Genomic DNA, 22250 nt, shown 5'->3' on the forward strand with positions numbered 1-22250 from the left:
CCACAGGAGATGTAACACTCTTATCGCAGTTTACCACCACCTATGGTAATCTTCTACTTGTATACATACGTCATGGTCCGATGTTAGGCTGTATCGCTCATATGCAGGATAAAACTAATAGCCAAGTTAAGATGCTATGGCATTGGAGGTGTTATTCTATCAACACTTCAATCTTATTTAGGAAACCGAAAGCAGATAGTATTAGTGCACGGAGCAACTTCTTTTGAACAAAAACTGGAACATGGAGTGCCCCAAGGGTTAGTCTTAGTACCTCTCCTATTCCTCATGTATGTCAATGATATGAGCTGTAATAGTCAAATGTTGCAGTTTGCAGATGACACTACCCTTACTGCCAAAGGACATACAGCTGCAGAAGCTCTTGGTGCATCAAATTTGATGTTTGAAGAAATAAAAGAATGGTTCATCATAAACAAAATGAAGATCAATGAAGAAAAAACCCAACATTTGATATGCAGTCTAACCAACATTGAAGACCAAGAAAACATGGAGACTGTCAGACAACTGGGCTTCAAGATTGACAGCAAACTCTCCATGAATGATCACACTGCATGTGTATGCACCAAACTTTCTCGTGTGATATACCTCCTGAGGAAGCTGAAGAGGGTAATAACTGACCAGTTTCTCACAATAGTCTACCATGCACTCTTCCACAGCCACATTAGCTATGGACTGTTGTTGTGGGGACACTCCTCAGGCTGCAAAGATGTGTTGCTATTACAAAAAAAAAGCCATCAGGATCATGTCCTCTAGCAAAAGACTGGACCACTGTAAGCCTATTTTCACCAGGCTAGGCATAATGACTGTTTTTAGCCAGTATGTGTTTTTCTGCCTCATTTATATAAAAGAAAATCAAAGGAATTTTAGCGTAAGACAAGAAATACGTAATCACGACACTCGCTTTAAGAGGAACATTGAAATGCCAAGGTGTCGCCTATCAAGTACACAAGACAGCTTTCCAACAGTCGCCCTAAAAATGTACAATCAACTGCCTCCCGAAGTGAAATCCCTGCCACCTGAATTATTTCGGAAAAAAATTGCTCAGGACTTGAAACAACATCCACTATATTCCTTGGAAGAGTTTTTCAACAGTGGTTCTAGTGAATGGACAAAATAATAAATATTGTTATGTTTTATATATAATTTTGCCTAAATTTAATCTTCTTTTTATCTTTTCAGTTAACTGCACATTTAATTTTGCGTTTTACTTAAAGTGCATATTTTGCCAAAACGAAACTTTATGTGTGTGCTCTACATGGTTTTGTAAACATTTTGCTTTATGGTATTTTCATTTGCTGCTACGACGTTTTATTTTTCTGTTTAGTTATATTTCGTTTTCTCTATGTTCTATGTGTTTTGTACACTGCATAAATATTTTCTTTTATTTGTAATATAAATTTTGTATATGGTGTTGTATAAATGTTAGTTGATAAACATTATATTTGTGAGTCAGTCTGCCCAGCCATGGCTGGTAAACGACTAAGATATAGTAATAAAGTAATAATATTAGCCTTTCGCCTTGACGCTACATCTCTAGAATGCTCCTGTTTCCAGTATTAAGGCGTGTTGTATAGCATCAGTTTACTCTCCTGCTCCAGAATATGCAGCTTGATTGATTTCGCCCAGTACTCATTTCATGGTATTTTTCTCTAATTTTATGTATTCTCAGTCAATTTCTATAACTTTACTAGGTTTTCGCGATTTTACGTATTTCGTGCTATTTACCTCAATTTTTACATATTTCACGTCAATTTTTCGTGATTATACGAGGTTTTTCTCGAATTTTACCGATTTTATGTAATTTTTTTACATTTTTCCATCTTTTCCATTTGTATGTGGTCATATTGCTGAAATTCCCAAGCGCTGTTTGATTTTCTATAGAATATTTGCTCATATTTTACACCAACCCACTAAAAAATCCCAAGACCTTCCCTCTACCCGACGATCCACATGCATTCATTTTGAATAAGACAATCATGAAAAGTATAGTGACAGCCGCTTGGTACCTATATGAAACTGAAGACTTGATTTATTTCCAAGATGAGAGAGAGAAATGCAGTACTTCGCATACATCTTCGTATGTTCTAAGTTCTAGGGGAGTGATGACCTCAGAAGTTAAGTCCCATAGTGCTCAGAGCCATTTGAACCATTTGTTAGGAGGAGGGTGTTGAAATAGGTTTTTCATCGATGAACATGATTCATCACACAAACGTTAGAAGCCCTCTGCTTACAGTGCTATGGAGATGTTGGCTGTTAACGATTATAGGTAGATAGGGTTCAAGTCACACTCAGAGCACGCAGTTGTGTATAAGTCGACAGTAAGTTATACCACACAACTGATGCACCCCGACAGCAAAAAAGAAAAAAATGGTTAAATGCATCATCAGTGTATCATTAAATCACACCTCGTTACAATTCCTCTCAGCTGATCACTGCATCTGCTTTCTATCATCCTTTAACGCAGATCCATGTCAGTTTAGAGACAGATGGTTCTCTTTTTCAGGAAAGCATCAAAGGCAGCAGTCAGCTTGCATGTATAACTCAATAGACATGCAGTAGAACGTTGTTAAAAAACCGTACAACAACTATTCTGTTAGGTATATTTTAGCTGACACTGCATGATTGTGACTGATGGAGAGTACAGAAAGCACATCGTAAATATTGATTATTAGGGTTTAAAACACCTGAACAATCTTGCACAGAGCCAAACACATGATCGATTCTGTACTTCCGTGTTGCAGTCACCCCAGTTGGTAATACAACGCTCTTGAGTTAAGGACACTTCATAAAATTCTATAAAGCGGTTGCCGATAATTTTGGGCTTACACCTGGGCTTCTGATCTGACATATATAAATTTATTACTCTACATTTGGTGGTCATCCACTTTAAACATTGTATTCCAATCGTAATGTCGCTGTCGACCAAAAATGGCTGTTTCCCTGGTTCCTAGTGCTTCTTTTTCCACTTTTTTTCATATTCCTCTTGCTGTTGCATACTCGTTGCCATGAACAAGAATTTTCCTGCAGCAAGCAGAAGACATGCAAGTACTCTCTCATTCCTCCTCAATTTTCCATGCACATTGGGATATTGAACCTCAACCTCAATTTATACGTATTTTCCGTCATTTTTCGTAATTTTATCGATTTTATGTCACTTCTGCCCATGCAATCATCATATCGCTAAAATGTAGTACAGTTGTCAAGACCTAGTACAAATGCACTATTTTTCTGGTCAGATGGTATAGTATACCACTGTACTCAAACGCATCCAGTCACGTATTCTACAGTTGCAGTGAATTTGCTCTATTTTCTATATGTCTGCGTCTGTGCATGTATCACAGATGGCTCCCATGACCCAGAGTATGCCAAGTTCATGTTCAAGTGTGGATATGTCACAGGTAATCTGGAGCGATGTTCGGATGTGCATCCACAATATAACACGTATGGGATGGGATTCAAAGGTGGATCCACCATGCGTTACTTCCGAAGGTGTGGTATATGTCCAGAGAGACAATTTGTAGGGGTTCAGCTCACCTATCCTTCCCCTCCCCACCTACTTCATAAAAAAAGTGGAACTCAAGGAAAGCGAGCTTACAGGGTGGCCTTGGAACCATGTGACTGGATTCTACTTAAAGGCATGAATCAAACTGTCTGTTTGAACATAGAGTGATCAAAATTTACCCTGGGGCCGTGTCACTACCATAACAATGAGAGAAACCAAAATTTGACTCATTGACTGAAATGTATTGAGCATTAAATATTTACAGACAAACAGGAAAGTTAATAATAAGCGCTCAAAGGGGGAGGGAAAAATGCACTAGTGTTCAATATTGTGTTTCACATGTGAGTAAGCATCGAAAGGAAACAAAAGTTACTATGTCACATCATGGAAGCCGCCATAGTGTTGAGACGAGCGAGAAATATAATAGCAATGAGGGGCAACAGTGGAAAATGATGTCATGTCGCCCAGCCTGCAGGCCATAGCATCTCGCCTGTAACGCTGAGGGCGGTTGGCGGTTGTCATCCGATCACGCGAATCACATGGTAAATGTCGTGGTCTATTTTCAAAGGCTCTCACTTCTCCAACAATGAGGCCTCAGAGCTCGATTTTCACCGGCGTAGCACCTACCACGAGTGACCTGCAATGGACACTGACTGTGCAGATGCTACATGTAGGCTTCTCCAGGATACCTAAATGAGTCCGAGTGATCCTGCTGGGTCCTTTTTAAAAACTCTGTCCGAGCAAGGAAACAGCAGACTGTCAAGGTGGGCTATGTCCATCTTACAAGCGAGTTCTGAGGAAGATCTCTAGATCTGTTAGGTTTCTGTTACCTGACTGTCCTAACTACACTTAACCATTTGGAAAGGTATCTCAGAGCTACTTTCGTCCTTCTTCAAAGCAAGGATTCTCTTTAATGGTCAATGCCATCCCGATGAACGTCAATACTTGTGATATGAACGGCCTGTTATTGAAAATAACCTGGCCCAAAATTGTTACTGTGCAGCGAAAATGATGATTTGTACTTTCCTTCTCACTCTCGTCTCGGGGACAGAGGGGAAACTGGAATTCAGGGTCTTTTTATTTTTATGTAAATGTATTATCACAGATTTATGGAGAAAACTGAACTATTAGGTCTTGAGCCATGCTACTCTGACTGAAATACCTTAAACGCTGCTAACAAGGGAACCTCCCCATCGCACCCCCCTCAGATTTAGTTATAAGTTGGAACAGGGAGAGGCCTTGAAAAACTGAACACAGATCAATCGAGAAAACAGGAAGAAGTTGTGTGGAACTATGAAAAAAATAAGCAAAATATACAAACTGAGTAGTCCATGCGCAAGGTAGGCAATATCAAGGAGACTGTTGGCTTACGAGCGCCGTGGTCCCGTGGTTAGCGTGAGCAGCTGTGGAACGACAAGTCCTTGGTTCAAATCTTCTCTCGGGTGAAAATTTTAATTTTTTATTTTCAGATAATTATCAAAGTTCAGGCACTCACACATAATCAACTTCGCTCTCCAAAATTCCAGGACATGTTCAGATTTGCTTGGACATATACAGAATTTGACGGTCTACGCACGGAAACATTTGAAAACGTAAAAAACATATGTTTTGACAGAGCACAGGGAAAACTGTGCGACTCTGAAACTGTTGCATTCATTTGATGCAGTTTATGTGACAAACTCTTATGTTTTCATCACTTTTTTTGGAGTGATTATCACATCCACAAGAAAACCTAAATCGGGCAAGGTAGAAGAATCTTTTTACCCATACGCCAAGTGTGCAAGTTAGGTGGGTCAACAACATATTCCTGTCATGTGATGCACATGCCGTCACCAGTGTCGTAAAGAATATATCAGACGTGTTTTCCTGTGGAGGAATCGGTTGACCTATGACCTTGCGATCAAATGTTTTCGGTTCCTATTGGAGAGGCACGTCCTTTCGTCTACTAATCGCACGGTTTTGCGGTTCGGTCGCAAAACACAGACACTAAACTTATTACAGTGAACAGAGACGTCAATAAATGAACGGACAGATCGTAACTTTGCGAAAATAAAGAAAGTAAAATTTACACTGGAGGAAGGACTCGAAACAAGGACCTTTCGTTCCGCAGTTGCTCACTCTAATCACGAGACCATGGCGCTCATCAGTTCACATTCTCCTTTATGTTGCCTATCTTGCACATGGACTACTCAGTTTGTATATTTTGCTTATTTTTTCATAGTTCCACACAACTTCTTCCTGTTTTCTCGATTGGTCTGTGTTCAGTTTTTCAAGGCCTATCCACTGTGTCAATTTATAACTAAATCTGAGGGGGGTGCGATGGGGAGGTTCCCTTGTAAGTACTGTTGTAGGCGTCGATGATACTCTGGCCAGATGCCTTTAGACTGAGGTGACAAAAGTCATGGGATATATCCTAATATCGTGTCGAACCTTCTTTTCCCGGCGTAGTGCAACAACTCGAAATGGCATGGACTCAACAAGTCGTTGGAGGTCTCCTGCAGAAATACTGATCCATGCTGCCTCTAGAGCCCTCCAAAATTGCTACAGTATTACCTGTGCAGGGTTTTGTGAAAGAACTGACCTCTCAGTTATGTCCCATAAATGTTAGATGAGAATCATGTCGGGCGATTTGGGTGGCCAAATCTTTCCCTCTAATTGTCCAGAATGTTCTCCTCAAAATGGCTCAAATGGCTCGAAGCACTATGGGACTTAACATCTGAGGTCATCAGTCCCCTAGACTTAGAACTACTGACACCTAACTAACCTAGGGGTATCACACACATCCATGCCCAAGGCAGGATTCGAACCTGCGACCGTAGCAGCAGCTTTGTTCCGGACTGAAGCACCTAGAACCGCTCGGCCACAACGGCCGGCGAATGTTCTTCAATCCAAATGGGAACTACTGTGGTCTGGTAACAGAGCGTATTGTGAACCATAAAAATTCCATCGTTGTTTGAGAACATGAAGTCCATGAATGGTTGCAAATATCTCCAGGTAGCCGAACATAACCATTTACAGTCAATTATCGGGTCAGTTGGACCATAAGACCCAGCCCATTTCTTGTCAACACAGCCCACACGATTATGGAGCCACCACCAGCTTGCACAGTGCCTTGTTGACAACTTCGGTCCAAGACTTTGTGGGGTCTGCGCCGCACTCGAACACTACCATTAGGTCTTACCCACTGAAATCGGTGCTCACCTGATGAGGCCACGATTTTCCAATCACCCAGGGCCCAATCGATATTGTCTTGGGCCCAGGAAAACCGCTACTGGCAATGTCGTGCTGTTAGCAAAGGCACTCGTGCGGGCCGTCTGCTGCCATAGCCCATTAACGCCAAATTTTTCCTCACTGTCCTAATGGATACGTCCCACATTGATTTCTGCAGTTATGTGACGCAGTGTTGCTTGTCTGTCAGCACTGTCAACTGTAGAGTTGCTGCTCTGCTGCTCTCGGTCGTTACATGCGTTGTCTATAATAAGAAGGTATGCCTGAAATTTGGTATTCTCGCTCACACTTGACACGGTGGATCTCAGAATACTGAGTTACCAAAAGATTTCGGAAATGGAACTAGCTCCAATTACCACTCCGCATTTAAAGTTTGTGAATCCCCATCGTATGGTAAGAATCTCGCCAGAAAACTTTTCGGATGAATCACCCGAGTACAAACGACAGCTCCACCAATGCACTGCCCTTTTATACCTCATGTACACGATACTACCGCCATCTGCATGTGTGCATATTACTATTTCATGACTTTTGTCACCTCAGCGTATTTTCGTTAAAAGGGCAGAATGCTGGGGGCGAGACGCGACCTGTTATCACTCACCACTGAGTTGCTTGTCACATAGGCGTTGTCAGATAGCATTCACCTGTTCAAATTTGCCACTATTGTTACATAAGTCATTGCAGCGTAAGCTGAACCTATTTTTGTCGCATCTCCATTAATCCCAGCTCCACGGTGCGAGATACTTCAGAACGTGATCAACTCTGATAAATTTACACAAAAACCCCATTTGCAGAAACAATAAATACAACTCAGTAGTATCATAGTAGCTGTAGAGATCAATAAGGCTGTGCCGCGGCATGTTGTCTTCAGTTGTACACAGGATCCATCTCAGGTCATCAGAAAGATTGTTCAGTACAACTCAAAGTCTTCTGCTTTATCCGTCAGTGATTCCAACAACGATTTCGACGAGGTTTGCTAGATCACACCACTGGTGGTGATCCGTTTCGCATGCCTGCTCTTGGTGAGTGTGGTGTGAAACATCTGAAAGAAAATAGCCTGCAACACTCATCAGAAGGGTCCAGGTCGGAGGAAGAAGCATTATGGTCTGGGGAATATTTTCATGGCATTCCCTGGGTGATCTCGTCATTTTCGAGGGCACAATGGGTCAACACAAGTATCAATCTATCCTTGGTACAATGGCGTCTCCCAGCAGGATAATGCAACATGTCAAACAGCTTACTGTGTACGTGCGTCGTTCTAAGAGCACCATAATGAGTTTATCGCACTGCCCTGACCACCAGACTCCCCGGATTTAATCCCAGTCGAGAATCTGTGGGACCACTTCGTTTGGGCTTTCATGCCACAGATCCTCAGCCGAGAAACCTATCACAGCTGGCTCCACAACCCTGTCGGTACTGTCCAGAACCTCGTTGACTCTCTTTCTGCATGTGTCGTAGCAGTCCATGCTGCAGAATGTGGTTATTCAGGCTTTTGATAGATACTCACATTAATGTCACTCGAAAGTGTTTAACATAGAAATTAAGAAGTTGGCGAAATTGTGAAAGTTTGTTGATGCTATAGTTCCTTAGAACAATTCCTTAATATAGATACTTCTCAAATTTTTGGATAAAAGTTTTTCAAATGATGCATTTATTTTAATTTCAATTTCTTGGAAGTTGTGCTGAAGCAGTGTACTAGGCATTGATTTAAACAATTTATTTAACATGTTTAATAGAACAATAATAATATATTGTTAATCTTTTTAAAATCTTAGGCATCCATAATTCCTTGATAGAGAGGGTGACTGCAAGTTGTATTTGATAAAGCGGGACAATAAAAAACGCCCCCTCCTCCCCTTGGACTGAACTCCTTATCCCAAAACGTTAGGCACGTGAACTGTAAATTTTTTTCAAGTTTCATTCCAGACGCTGCCAAGCTAAACACTCCGCCTGGGCAAGTTTGGAACACTGCTCATGTGTGAAGGGCATAGAACAGTTAATGCCGCAACACAGTGCAACTAAGAGTGAAGGAACATCTTGTAACTTGGAGCATGTGCATGCTGCCGAAAACTCACACACTGAAAATATGACTGCACCTAGCAAGCTGTCCAGAAGTATAGCAACAAATATATAAACAATCGAGCCTAGACAATCAGGGTATTCAGTTGAGTCCACCATTCTGGCTGCATCTTGAACGGTAGAGAATGATGGTATGTTGAGTTTCAAAGGAACTGCGAATAACACTTTGGTGATGAATATCTGCTGGCTGCTACCCACTGATAAATTTATCAAGTTCCTGACCAAGGTATTCCCACACCTGTGGCGTAATAGCTGTTGGATGTGGTAACATCACCAACGCGAGAAGCTGATGTGAAGCCATCCTCCACCCTGTGAGCGAATTCAGTCTACAGACTGCAAGCTGTCAACAATCCAGTTGGGTGAGGTTGTGCCCTCACGGTCTCCTAGCCACCAAGATATCACCAGCCACCATCCTGGTCGCCCCCTAGTGAGGCCATTGCAGCTTGGCATCTAACATAATTATAGTGTTGGCTATCACACTCAATTACACGATTTGGGGATACATTGGTGGCCAAACTCTGGAGGTACTGAGCAGGCCACGCCCATTCTTTGTTTACTTATGGGCCACACGACACTATGGTAGCAGTTTCCCACAACCCAGGTGAAGGATTTCATGGGCACCATCGGCCCTCAGTCCATTCCTCAACCGTCTGTGCTGGTACATGTGCTGGGTGACCTAAAGGATGGCCATTACACTGTACATTGCCACTGGAAATAAACACTTGTTAATGCTACCACTGCTTCAGTATGCACCTTGGCGCACATCAGGCATCTCCTACACTGCTTCTTCACCAGTGCTGATGAGTGAAGGCCCTGAGTACGCCAGGACACTAAGAACTCTAGCTATGTGCGTTGTAGCGCAGATAGATACCCAATAAAAGACTACCTGGATTTCACAGTGCATCTGCTTATATGGTGGTCCTCTGGGTAACATTGAGCCCAGAGGGCAGGCTGCTATGACGTTAAATTGTGTGAACTTGTTCCTCGCTTAAAGCGCCATCAGTATGGATATCTTTTGGATATTCATCTTCTATTTCGGATGAAGATTGGGAGGCTGGTCAGTGTATGAGAATTAATGGTAACACCTTCAGTCATGTGTTCGTATCTCTGCTACTAGCAGTCAACTCATTCCATCGCCGCAATCTATAGTGGGATATCTAACCACAACAATCATTGTGATCCTTCACTACAGCTAGTGAAAGAAATGACTTCTGATATCTAGAGTCAGAATGGGCCGACTGGACTTAGGATGACGTCGACAGTCGCAACAAACAGCATCATCAGTGCAGTAGGGTAAGTGTGTTAACTACTTTTTTCCCCTTCTTGTATTGTGTTGGCAAATTTGACGGTAGGACGCCTAGATTGGCGCGTGAATTTGAGGGTTTAAGTCTTTTAGGCTGGATGAAGACTTAGAATCACTGAGTTTCAAGCATGCAGGCATGAGTCCAGTCAGGTGCACGCAATACTCTTTGTTAGGTCACAGTGCATCCCATATAGAATCAGCCTCAGTGACGTGTTATACACGCCATAGGTATAGCCGCTATCGTAGGCAGTATTGTAAATCCAGATGTCTTTTGATCAGATGCAAAGATTAAAAGTAGCTTTTCAGTTTATGATTAGCTATATTTATATTGACCAATATTTATTTCTCCTACTACTTTTGTGTATGTATTGGATAAAGGCTTCATAATGTTACCACGTCGGAAGCGATGAAAACTGTGATGGAAAAAGTAGCTCTGCTGAGAGCAGGTAATGCAGGTTTTCACAGGAAGTTAAATGCTGTAAAGAAAAAGGACGGAACCCGGTTGTCCTAGTTAATCTTGTTGAGAGTTACATAGATAACCTAAAGAAAAAAATGAGCAAGAATGATTAGACATGGGAGATAGACTACTGATGTATGGGGAGGTTGGTTCAAGATAATGAAACTGAATAAGGGCAGTGCTTGGGCAAAAGCAGACTGTGAGGAGAAAGACGTTAACATTGGGAGTTTAGTGGATGCAGAAGGTGGTAAGATTGTGAAAGTTAAAGTAAATTATGTGGGATTAGCAGCTTTAGTAGCTTGTGTGAATTCAGAGTCTAAATCAGCTGTAGTGCCAGAGAAAATAAATGTGTGCTGTACATACATACATATATACATATCCAGCTATCACAGGCCCTGTGACCATGTGGTGCTTCCACAAACTGCCTCCCTTCCTTTCTGTTTACTGCTAAGTTCCTCTAGGTGTCTTCAGTCCTAAGGGCTGCCTGCTCCTTCGCCAGGTCGTCCATAAGGCGGTACCTTGGTCATCCTATGGAGTGTCTGGTGTTTGGTTTTACCTCAAGCGCTCATTCCGGAACCGCGCGACTGCTACGGTCGCAGGTTCGAATCCTGCCTCGGGCATGGATGTATGTGATGTCCTTAGGTTAGTTAGGTTTAACTAGTTCTAAGTTCTAGGGGACTAATGACCTCAGAAGTTGAGTCCCATAGTGCTCAGAGCCATTTGAGCCTTTTTTTACCTCAAGTGCCTTCTTCACCCGTCTTCCTTCTGGAAAATGGCCTATGTGGCCTACCCACCGGTTTTTGCTGCTCTTCAGCTTCTGTGGCGATTGTTGGTTGTTTCATCAAGTTATGTATTTCCTCATGCTTCATCCTCTCCATTCTCCTATAATTAATATCAGTCGTCATATTCATTCAAATATTAATAGTTTTACAATATGTGGTGTACTGGGAGGAAGCTGACAGGTGTTATATGCAGGTGCTGCAGTCAGTAACAGGTGTATTCCTGGACGGGCGTGTACGAGGAAGTACATGTGCCAATGATTTTCATGTTGTGCAGAGTGTAGCTGCAGATCGTAATTTTGCTGTACATACTACAAGAGATGCATTGGAGGCTACTGATATTAATTAATTTGCAAATGTTGTGGTTAAGTAGGTAGGACAGACACATTTAGTTGTAAGAGATGCACTGGACTCATTGCCACCTGTAACGGCAGCACTCCCTCGAAAATGGGAGGAGGTAGAAGCAAGCAACATACTAATGTTGGCAACGAAGAACACATGACAGAACTCCGCTCAGGGAGGGGGGAGAGGGAAGGGTGACACATTGCTCCATTTGGTTTGTTGGTTGATTTGGGGGAAGGAACCAAACAGCGAGGTCATTGGTCCGATTGGATTAGGCAAGGATGAAAAAAGAAGTCAGCCACGACCTTCCAAAGGAACCATCCTGGCATTTGCCTGAAGGGATTTAGGGAAATCACAGAAAATCTAAATCAGGATGGCTGGGTGCGGGTTTGAACCGTCTTCCTCCGGAATGCGAGTCCAGTGTGCTTACCACTGCACCACCTTGATCGGTGCTCCATCGAGAGAGGGAGGAAGGGGAACTGTTGACGATGACATGCTCCCTCAATATCTGTCTCCCACGAAGGCCAAAGCAGTTAAACAGCTTGCAAAGTCATTAAGGTTCAGTTTGTGTAATGAAGTTTTTCAGGGTACAGTGAAATACAACATTGCAGGAAGGATTCAGCATATAATTAGCAGTGAAGTAATGGAAATAAGGGGGACTACCAGGAATACTGGTAGTACCATCTGTAGGTTATGTGTTATCATGGTTTCAGGGATGAATTTCCTGAGAAAACATAAGGCAGCTATTTGTTGTCAAGAGAAGGTCCCCAGGGATGTATGAAAACAGTACATGAAGAAACCACCAGATAAATCAGAATGGAGAGCTTTGCGACATTACTTTTGTGGTTTATTCTCTGCATTTGTTATGTGATGATACAAGGTAGTGATGTCTATCGGTGAAGAGTGAGGGAGTTCAACACGCTGACAGCGATTCAAATACGACGTAAATAGTGGAGCAAGGCCGACATCACCCCACTCTCCAATGCTGCCAGATGTATTCAAGATGATGGATCCAAGAAGGTGGCGATAGATATGGCAACAACGCAATGGCGTCATGGTGGGAAGTTCAAATTTTGGCGGGAAGATAGGTCAATTGGGCTACCTCCACTAACCTAACCCCTCCCCCCTCCCCTCCCCCAGGAAATGGCGGGAAGTTCAAATTGCAGCAGGACAGTGCAACACACCACAGCTACCTCCACTAACCTAAGAAAATGGTGGGAAAATATATCACTTGGTCTACCACTACTAACCTAAGTCTTTCGACCGCCACCACTTCCTAGGAATGCGGGACAGGATGGACGTAGGTCTTTATTTTACATGCAGTGTTTATTTAAACCATTTGATACAGTAGCTCCATCCAGTGTGTTCATCATGGCCTCTGGAGTCCAACTGACCTAGTACACAGTACTGCCACCAGAGAGAGCCGTCGTCCCTCCCGTGATGTACACCAGAAAGGCACTCTAAAGGGGGAAAATGGCAGGAAAAGCACTCAGCCTGTTCTGTGCTGCTGGAGAGAGGAAGGTGTGTACACTATTTATTTCGGAACATTTCATTCAGGGATGAATTTGACATAGTATCTTTATTACACTGATACAAAACACTCACCCTGACATTTTTGAAGTCGCAGTAAATAGTCTACAGACCTGCAAACTACTCGTAAATAATGCAGTACACTGATGTACAGAGACCCAAACAACTCGTAAATTACCGAAATAATTCAGTACACAGCATACAGATGTGCAAACTACTCGTAGATCATCGAAATACTGCATGTGTAACGCTATGCAAAACGCTCACAACGCTTAAACAGCCGAAAGTAATGAGGTGGACAAACACTCACTGCACATAAAAAAACGCTAGCTAACTATCGTCAACCACAATGTACAGTGAATTGTTCCAACGCTCACAAGCATCGATGCTGCTGTGAGCCACTGTCGGATAGACGAATATACAGGCACGAGCGATTGCTCTCAGGCCGCTGCCGACGGCAGGTGAAAGTTGCATCTACAATTAGAGTTCTTCGAGTGTTGTACTGACGTCACATGTCTATGTAAACAAGAAGAAATCCACCCTCTGGGCCACAGGCGCATGTTTACTGTTGCTGGCGCGAAACCTACCTACCTGTGGATACTGATGTCACAGGTCGCGCTATAGAAATCTGTTCCAAGCTTCCCAGAATAGCACAGTGTGCATTGTTCCTAGCAATGCTAATGGGACACGTGTGATGCCTCCAGCCGCGTACGTGCTTATCCAGCCACAATGTGTGCTTGCAGGTCCAGCACAAGCCTAAATGCCAAGTGAGAGATGTCTGCATAGCGACTCACCCACACAGGCACAGTTAAATGCTCTCACTGTTATACTGATGTCTCATGTCTATGTAAATAACAAACAAGCACCCCCCACTGGACGCGCTATAGATATCTTCTGCAATACTTTCAGAAACTGTTAATGAAAATAGGCGAGAATGACACCAAATGCATTCTTGCTGATGCTCCTAATGGCAGAACACATCCATAACATATTAGCCAGTCACAGAAATCGTAAAGTGTCCCAGAAATAGTTAATGATCGCTTTTGTAGGAGCTTTCGTGATGTTTCAGCTTATCTGCATGGAAATTCTTGCCCTAACAGGACCTGTCAACGAAAATAGCACAGAATAACGCCGAATGTATTCCTCCTCATAGTCCTAACGTGGAAACCCCATCCATCATGTATTACCCTTCCTAGAATTCGTTGAATCCTGCCTTCAACATAACTCTCCGAAACGCAAACGTTCTCACCACTATTTAGAGGCTACTGTGTACCGGCACAAAGGATGTCTTGTGAATGAATGGAGCGGTTTGATTGGCTCTTAATGAATTTAACTATCAAATTACTGATGCTGCTGGTGTGGAACCCCTGTCCGCCTTTTTCTTTCTGTACACAGGACTTTCAGTGGCAAAACTATTTTGTACAGATCGCCATATTGCACTGACAGTTAAACCCTGAAAAGTGGCCTACAGATCGTCAAATACATCCCACATACTCCCTTGCCGCATTGCAGTGCTGACAGAGGAATATGCCACTGTAAACGTGGCCCATGACTGCAGCCATGGAAATGCGTGTCAGCCAGAGGCAGGCCAACCGGCCGTGGACACCACCTTACTCTAGGAGGATCTGAGTAGTAGGAGTTCGAATGCTGTCAATACTCTCAGCACATACACTTGTCGTATTGCATCTTCTCAAACTTCCACAGAGCATACACGCGACACACGCAGACCCGAAGGTAACTCAGAGCAAACTGGGTATTAGTTCACTATTTACCTGTCCACGCGCAGCCATGACCCAAATCACCATGAGTTGGAAGCTTTCTCGGACACTCTGAACCAGATTATAAAGGATGGCATGCTTGCTTGCTGCTGCGCTTTCTACAGCCATCTCCAGACTCACATGAATACTGGGAACCAGACACATATTTATCAATGTAGCTACAATTAAATGTAAGGATTGCTGCCACAGTCTGAAACCGAGCAATGTACTGGATATTTCTCCTCTTTACGACCGTGGTTCTGGAACGAATCTCACTACCTATAGCGCACTTAATTTTCCACATAAACTTTTTTTTTCGTTCCCCTTGCGCCTATCGATGTGCTGAATCTATACCTCCCTCACGATAGGACATGCAGTAGCGATCGCCAGACACTCACACATATACCACGAAGACTGTTGTACAAAGGCTGGGTCAGTTCCCTTCGACGCAAAGATATCACCGTTTCGAGTACAGCCTGCTTGGTTGCTTGCTTTCTGCACCAGTCTCCAGACTTTGGAATTACAAGAACATATGTAATTTCGTATGGTTTGTTAGAACATCATATTTTTTTTCGCGATACTTATCGATATCAAGCACATAGGAGCATGCTACCGATCGCCGGCACAGTGTTATTCCGAAGATATGCACTGGAAATTATTTCTCTAGAAACCCAAAACTTTAGCGAGGTGGAGCGTGCTGTAAACCCTTGAGTAACTAGAAACTTATCCCGGCTGCGAAGAAGTTTGCGTGAAAACTCGAAAAAGTAGAGAAAACTGATATTTCCACTCGCGAATACCAATGTCGGTGATATAACAGATTCCAAATCATCTTTATAATGTACAAAGTCAACTAAGGTGTTTCCCATGTCTAAGGAACCAGCAAACGTGTTCTTCACCCGTCATTCACCTGCTAGATGCCCTCAACACACACCACAATCGATGTCCTCTCAAACAAATAAAGATGGGAAATCTGCAGAAGCAGTCAATCAGACAATTTATATGGGATGGAATAATGGTACAGTGCAAACACATGTCCGTATTGAATCTTCTCAACTTTCCACGTGATCAGGAAAGCTGTCCAACCTATACTAAGTAATAGTTCGCTATTCGGCGGTCTAGAGGACGATACTGTTAAATCAGCTGCGTTCCTGCATCCCAACAGGCCGTTCCATTTGGATGGCTCCTGCCGTTAACGGGAAACGTGAATCATTCCCACCACAGGCCACCACCGGCGCGCCACGCACCCCTAGACAGAATCGTCCTAGGAAATCGGTCACATATATATTTGATCGCTATACTTACAATTAAATGTTACGATTGTGGTCTCAGTGGAACGACATTCGACAATGAGCGAAGTATTGGAAATACACCCTGCTGACAGCTGTGGCTCTGGAAATAGAAATATCTGTACCATTCTTATGACTTGACACACTCCTCCCTTTGCTATCACAGTGTTCCACGTCAAATCCATACCTTCCTTACGACTGGACATAGTCATTTCCTTTGCACATCTCAGAACACAAACACATACTTTATTAACCTGATTCGCAAGGCGAACGTATCATGCAGCCCGTACTACTAAGTATAATACTTCGTGAGCAACTGATTGCTGGCGATACGAAATAATACTGACCAAACATTAAGGATGGTGGACTTCTTTCAAAAGTTTTCTTGCGAGTGGTACCACTGTGTCTTAGAAAGAGAGGTGTAGTCGTCTTACAAACAGCCAGATGTTAAAAAATCCGATCGCAACAACTACTGTATGTTAATGTCACAATTAGTCTTGGTTCTACAGGTGCATATAAGTATCCATTTTAAAAGCTATACTGGCTTTGTAAATCGAAGTATAACATTACCTCTGAATGAAGTGGTTTCTTCCAGACAAATACCGTGACACTGAATATAGACGGTGATCACTGCAGTATATAGCATCAGACCAACAGCGCGGTTACAAGTCGCTGGCAGTGCAACCACGTAATAAAATTACCGAATTTAGAAAGTGATTCGGCTAAATAACGTGGTATGCAACCGATATTTGCAACTTCCTCACGACGCCGCCGCAGGATATTTCTCCAGTATTTGTAATGCATTCCATCTTGATGCCATGTCTGAAGTTCGGTGATATATCGACTGTGTTATAGGCGATGGTTGATTGAAAAGGATCACAAACAGTAGATGGCAAGCTGATTGAGGTCGTAAGAAATGTACACTAGCTAGTGTTACGCTATCCACTAGAAATGCTGTCTGGTATTTGGAATCAAGTCTCTCCATTCAACCACATACCTGTGTTGGATCCTATGGAGAGGTCCTTTAATAATTACAGACACTAGTGAATCATATTTCGGGAACTCTCATATCTCGAAAAGCGTCACCTTTCTCGAACCTATCTGCTACAGTAAAATTCGAATATTGTTTTAGGTAGTCCCTAGGCATCTTGCAACTGCTGCCATTTCTGCAACTTTACGCATGTGATCATTCCAATTTAAGTCGGAACTGAGTAGAAGCCGGAGGGAGTTATATCTAACACGTTCTGCAACCTGTGTAGAAATAGGCTAAGCAGAGTTAGTGTGACAAAATTGTGTTTTGAACATTCCAGTAAATGGGAACATGTTGTCGTTGCTCCCCCAACTGTGCACGATTTGTAAGGTCAGTGCCAAAGAAAGCCCGCTCCTGCAACACAAAGTACACTCCTGGAAATTGAAATAAGAACACCGTGAATTCATTGTCCCGGGAAGGGGAAACTTTATTGACACATTCCTGGGGTCAGATACATCACATGATCACACTGACAGAACCACAGGCACATAGACACAGGCAACAGAGCATGCACAATGTCGGCACTAGTACAGTGTATATCCACCTTTCGCAGCAATGCAGGCTGCTATTCTCCCATGGAGACGATCGTAGAGATGCTGGATGTAGTCCTGTGGAACGGCTTGCCATGCCATTTCCACCTGGCGCCTCAGTTGGACCAGCGTTCGTGCTGGACGTGCAGACCGCGTGAGACGACGCTTCATCCAGTCCCAAACATGCTCAATGGGGGACAGATCCGGAGATCTTGCTGGCCAGGGTAGTTGACTTACACCTTCTAGAGCACGTTAGGTGGCACGGGATACATGCGGACGTACATTGTCCTGTTGGAACAGCAAGTTCCCTTGCCGGTCTAGGAATGGTAGAACGATGGGTTCGACAACGGTTTGGATGTACCGTGCACTATTCAGTGTCCCCTCGACGATCACCAGTGGTGTAGGGCCAGTGTAGGAGATCGCTCCCCACACCATGATGCCGGGTGTTGGCTCTGTGTGCCTCGGTCGTATGCAGTCCTGATTGTGGCGCTCACCTGCACGGCGCCAAACACGCATACGACCATCATTGGCACCAAGGCAGAAGCGACTCTCATCGCTGAAGACGACACGTCTCCATTCGTCCCTCCATTCACGCCTGTCGCGACACCACTGGAGGCGGGCTGCACGATGTTGGGGCGTGAGCGGAAGACGGCCTAACGGTGTGCGGGACCGTAGCCCAGCTTCATGGAGACGGTTGCGAATGGTCCTCGCCGATACCCCAGGAGCAACAGTGTCCCTAATTTGCTGGGAAGTGGCGGTGCGGTCCCCTACGGCACTGCGTACGATCCTACGGTCTTGGCGTGCATCCGTGCGTCGCTGCGGTCCGGTCCCAGGTCGACGGGCACGTGCACCTTCCGCCGACCACTGGCGACAACATCGATGTACTGTGGAGACCTCACGCCCCACGTGTTGAGCAATTCGGCGGTACGTCCACCCGGCCTCCCGCATGCCCACTATACGCCCTCGCTCAAAGTCCGTCAACTGCACATACGGTTCACGTCCACGCTGTCGCGGCATGCTACCAGTGTTAAAGACTGCGATGGAGCTCCGTATGCGACGGCAAACTGGCTGACACTGACGGCGGCGGTGCACAAATGCTGCGCAGCTAGCGCCATTCGACGGCCAACACCGCGGGTCCTGGTGTGTCCGCTGTGCCGTGCGTGTGATCATTGCTTGTACAGCCCTCTCGCAGTGTCCGGAGCAAGTATGGTGGGTCTGACACACCGGTGTCAATGTGTTCTTTTTTCCATTTCCAGGAGTGTAGTATAAAAGACAGTACGGGAACTGGGAGAAGGACGAGGATTTAGTACGGCATTGTGGTGTGCCCCCAAACTACGTATAAGTACTGCTGTCCGAAGCTGACCATCGTCTCTCAGAGCCCATTCACTTCTATTAACCCAACATGTTATCTTCGTTATTCTGTACTATCCAACAGAGAAAAATTACGAACTATAAAAGCTCCACTAACTTAATACGATAGAGAACACGATAAGATTTTTACTGCATCTCTCTCCTCCCATATATCGAAAATAAACACAGACTGTATGCCGGCATCGAGCACATGTCATGCTCCTATTAAATATACGGCTATTGATCCATTGCATGGACTAGTGTATAAAGGTGCATCGCCTGTACTGTAGGAGGATGACCGTATCCCACAAACTATACTATAAGTGGAAAAGACTCTCCCAGTAACCCTGTGACATTGTCTGAAACATTGTTTTTTTCTGCTGTAACACGCTTGGTACACTGACGTACATTTTGTTTTCTTCTGCCACATCTTCGAGGTCTGTGTCAAGTTCTAAACTGACATTACCATTTTCTGATCCACTGTTTCTCACAAAAACTAGATGTAGCATGATATATGTGATGTTATTACTGCTGTAACCATAACACACCGCACACACTGGATGATTTTAAATAAAAGACAGTTGCAACATAAGGAAACTGCAAGAGTTTGGCAGCGTTGTGTAGAGTTTCCAAACTTCTGTCCGAAGGTGATTGACGACCTGTACATTTAAACTTCTCTGTCACAGTGAAGGAATAGCTGATGGCTCTACGTACTGTTTCGACTGATTCCTCATACTGCAGTCATGGACGCTGTCACTGTTTCGTTGCTGTCCATCCCCAGAAGGTGTTGCCCCTCCACCAAAACTCTTCCTCAAACTCAAACAAGCGATGTCAGTCAATCATTATGCGTTAACCAACAGCGAGCCAGTGGACGGATGGGATGGAAAAGACACCATCGATATACTGACATAATAATCATCACAGTTGATACTGTGAACAATTTTACCAATTTTACAGTAATTTCAACACCAAGCAATGATGTGACAGCATGTTTCTCAATTTCAGTATCATAACTAAACCGCCCTTTCTCTACTTTGCGAGTATATTTGCGAATGTAGATAGATGACTGTGCAGTACATCCATTCATCGTTAATTCTCGAACATATACATTATGAAAGTATACATACAGTGCTGTACATATTTCTAGCACCTCGAGCATAGTGCCTAATTTATGATCTATCTCTATGTAGATGGGAGTCACAGAGCATTCTCACAGTCTTAGGATAAAATTAGAGATTGGAATCCCCCCCTCGCACTGTCTTTGACCCACCCACCCTGCTGCACTGTTACAGATTTAATCTGCAGCCGACCAGAAGTAGACCACTACATTCCACGTCTTGTGAACGAATAGAGCCTGCCGGGTCCTCGCCCATCTAAGTGCACAAGATTTCTTCAGATGTGTCCATGTCGAGGAGGTTAGCACTCCTTGTTGATGTACAGTAACGGATTTGAAAGTGTTGTGATGTAGTGGCAGACAGTTAAGAAGAACAAGAAATGGGTGATTTGTATGCATGATGGAGCTCCAGACGTATGGAGTTCAAAGTATTTTATGTAAATCAACTACACTATCAGTTTTAAAGTATTGTTCTAGTGTCGGGGATCAGTGCCAGGAGGGTATTGGTAACAGAGAGCATAAACACGTGGAGTTCTAAGGCTACACGGTTCTGCACTTAAAACAGACTATAATGTTAGGTCGCTTGAGTTTCTGACCTATGAGTCATGTGGAATACAGCGATCTTAATATTCCAATGTAGGAAATATATTTCCATTGCATGACATACATCCTTCTTGCAGGTCTCTCTACGATAAACTATGGTGACAAACTGTAAAACGAGAAAAACTACCTCCTTAAAACAGTGGCTCTCTGTCATACATGCACAACATAGCTTTCCAGAGATGTAAAGCGTCCACTGTTCACATCCGATCACGGTTCAGAAATTAAACTATGCCCGGATCAGTCCTATGTAAAATTGTCATTAGTAACGTGGAATACCTATTAAAAGGAAACAGATAAACGCATAACAGCAGCGTCCTACATGTGAAATTACAAGTCACGCCGCCACTAACTCTGTAAACAGCACATCAGTCAAGTAGATGTACACTCCTGGAAATGGAAAAAAGAACACATTGACACCGGTGTGTCAGACCCACCATACTTGCTCCGGACACTGCGAGAGGGCTGTACAAGCAATGATCACACGCACGGCACAGCGGACACACCAGGACCCGCGGTGTTGGCCGTCGAATGGCGCTAGCTGCGCAGCATTTGTGCACCGCCGCCGTCAGTGTCAGCCAGTTTGCCGTCGCATACGGAGCTCCATCGCAGTCTTTAACACTGGTAGCATGCCGCGACAGCGTGGACGTGAACCGTATGTGCAGTTGACGGACTTTGAGCGAGGGCGTATAGTGGGCATGCGGGAGGCCGGGTGGACGTACCGCCGAATTGCTCAACACGTGGGGCGTGAGGTCTCCACAGTACATCGATGTTGTCGCCAGTGGTCGGCGGAAGGTGCACGTGCCCGTCGACCTGGGACCGGACCGCAGCGACGCACGGATGCACGCCAAGACCGTAGGATCGTACGCAGTGCCGTAGGGGACCGCACCGCCACTTCCCAGCAAATTAGGGACACTGTTGCTCCTGGGGTATCGGCGAGGACCATTCGCAACCGTCTCCATGAAGCTGGGATACGGTCCCGCACACCGTTAGGCCGTCTTCCGCTCACGCCCCAACATCGTGCAGCCCGCCTCCAGTGGTGTCGCGACAGGCGTGAATGGAGGGACGAATGGAGACGTGTCGTCTTCAGCGATGAGAGTCGCTTCTGCCTTGGTGCCAATGATGGTCGTATGCGTGTTTGGCGCCGTGCAGGTGAGCGCCACAATCAGGACTGCATACGACCGAGGCACACAGAGCCAACACCCGGCATCATGGAGTGGGGAGCGATCTCCTACACTGGCCCTACACCACTGGTGATCGTCGAGGGGACACTGAATAGTGCACGGTACATCCAAACCGTTGTCGAACCCATCGTTCTACCATTCCTAGACCGGCAAGGGAACTT

Source organism: Schistocerca nitens, chromosome 6, assembly GCF_023898315.1.
Source record: "Schistocerca nitens isolate TAMUIC-IGC-003100 chromosome 6, iqSchNite1.1, whole genome shotgun sequence".
Taxonomy (NCBI): domain Eukaryota; kingdom Metazoa; phylum Arthropoda; class Insecta; order Orthoptera; family Acrididae; genus Schistocerca; species Schistocerca nitens.